Raw genomic sequence first — 2,692 nt, forward strand, 5'->3', positions numbered from 1 at the left:
GATTCCTCAGCACCACATAAGCAAAAAGAAAAAAGCCGGAAGTGGCGCTGTGGCTCAGTGGTAGAGCACTAGCCTTGAGCTGAAGAGCTGAGGGACAGCGCCCAGGCCCAGAGTTCAGGCCCCACAACTGGACCCCCCCCCAAAAAAAAAGATTGAGAATAGAGTAAAATTTTGGAGGCACAAATTTGGATCAACTGTCTCTTTCTTTAGGATCTGGGAAAGGGTGAAGAGGAAATAACATAGTCTTTACCTAGATTTATCTCTGTGTCATCTGGATTTTTTTTTCAATTAGTTCTTGTCTTGAATGCGGGTTAAGATGCTCCCAGGCTGTACCATCTACCATGACCAGGTTCTTGGTTAAAGCAAATTGATATACTCTAGAAAATGATAGACGTTTTTAGGTCTCAAAACAGCCCTAGTAACACCTTTCTCCAAATGTAGTATCTCGCACATGGCCAGTGAATAACCAGGCACTCAAGAAAACAAGACAATGCAAATGACAATCAGAAGCAATAACAGTCAATGGACTGCAACACAGAAGGCATAGAAATGGTGAGATAAAGACCACAGGAACAGGGCTGGGAAGGTGGCTCAGAGGTAGAGCGCTTGCCTTGCATGCCTGAGGCCCTGGGTTCAATTCCTCAGCACCACATAAGAAAAAAGCCGGAAGTGGCACTGTAGCTCAAGTGGTAGAGCCCTAGCCTTGAGCTGAAGAGCTGAGGGACAGTGCCCAGGCCCAGTGTTCAGGCCCCACGACCGGACCCAAAAAAAAAGACCACAGAACAGCTGTGTTTATTTTTAAATAAATAAATAAATAAAAATTCACACCAGAGAAAAAAATAATAGAAAAAGAGAAACTATAGGATTAATAAGAAATATTTGAAATTTGAAAAGAACTGAAAAGAAATTCCACAAATTCAATTCAAAAACATACTAGTAGAATGGTAAAAATCAAGGTCTTAGACAAATAGAAGATATATTGGTATCAAATGCAGGACAGACTATAATGTTACTTTTTCCTCCAGAGGTGACAAATACCTGCGGCAATAATTTCAGAAGTCAGGAGAGGAAGGAAAAGAGAGAAGGAGGGAGGGAAGAAGGGCCAAAGGGAAGGACAGAGGAAGGAAGGGAGAAAGGAAGGAAGGAAGGAAGGAAGGAAGGAAGGAAGGAAGGAAGGAAGGAAGGAAGGAAGGAAGGAAGGAAGGAAGGAAGGAAGGAAGGAAGGAAGGAAGGAAGGAAGGAGGGAGGGAGGGAGGGAGGGAGGGAGGAAGATTTCTAGAAGAACAAAGAGTAATTCTGAAAGATACCTTTTGTGTCCAGATGGAACAAAATTACCAGCGAGCAACATCCATCCCAAAATGTAATCTTACACTTCCCTTCACAAGCTTCACTTACAATATTGTGTGCCTTCAGCTACATCTTGAATGTACCAAGTTCCTCCTCTTAACCTGTGTTGCTGGAACTTTGGTGTGTCTGTTCATACCTTTCTGGCACATCGTTTTGTTTCTGTCCTAAATATAGTTTGGATTTTGACTCTGATTCTTCAGTCTGCCCAATAGCTTCATTTGTACTTGACAATATCCTATCTGCTTACCAGGTAAGAGAGTGGGAGATAATACCCAGAAACCCTACCCAGGGCAATAGCTTGTTTAAAGGGTAGCCCTCTCACCAAATGGTTGGCTACCATTTAGCTCTGAGAGATGTTTTCTACTCTAAAGCCCTTTGATTTGAGGATGGAGTAGGATCTGAGTTCGTGGTGCTATCTTGATGAAGAGCCATATACATGAATATCCCCATGTAGATACAGAACTTAAAGCATTATTGTGATTGTTCTTTTAAAATATACACACAGTGTAGTCGGGACCCTCCTGCTTTTTCTACATGAATGGACATTTCTCATAGGCTTTTCAGAGCACTGAGCAAGGCACGGACATACAACCACTAAACCTCATATTAAGAACAAGTTTGTTTCAGTAAGAAATTGAAAAGCTGCCTGCAAATAATACAGTAAAAGTTTATAGTCCATCCTAACCATCAAGGATATTTTCCATAACTTTAGGATTCGATAGTAAAATATATACATACACTCATGTATGTTTCTAATAACAAAGCACTAAAGTAAAATAAACCTGCTTGTCCAAATACGGTTGAGTTTCAGTCACAGTTTTGCTTAATAGTTTGAGAAGAGCTTTGTGAAGATAAATATTGGCACTCTTGGATTTTATAGCAGATGCTTATGGTGCCATCTACTGGCCATTGAATGAATGATTCTTGGTGAAGAAACGTGGATTTGGAAAGTTTTTGTTTTTCAAGGAGCCTACATGGTGGCCAAGTTGAAGACAGTGCGCCCTGCCCTGATTTCCTTTGCAGAAAAGAACATCTAATTGTGAGGTTCGTCAACATGATCGGGCACTTCTGAGCAGCACTGATTGTCACAATACAAAACTCGAGTTTCGTGCTTCTCCAGACACAACAGATTGACCTCTGACTGCCCCCTCCCCTCCTGTCTTCTCTGTCTGGGACTCAGAAAGAAGGAGCTGGAGCAGGCCTGGCTGTATCTTCATGGAAACACTTCACAGTCCATTCTCAGAAGAGTGGAGCTGATGAGAGGAGAGGTAATAGGTGTTAATGTCTAAGTATCACCTCTCTAGAAAGATGGAAGCGAAGAGACCGTCTTCTTCCTCGTCGTGAG

Source organism: Dipodomys ordii, unplaced genomic scaffold (genome assembly GCF_000151885.1).
Source record: "Dipodomys ordii isolate 6190 unplaced genomic scaffold, Dord_2.0 Scaffold3, whole genome shotgun sequence".
Taxonomy (NCBI): domain Eukaryota; kingdom Metazoa; phylum Chordata; class Mammalia; order Rodentia; family Heteromyidae; genus Dipodomys; species Dipodomys ordii.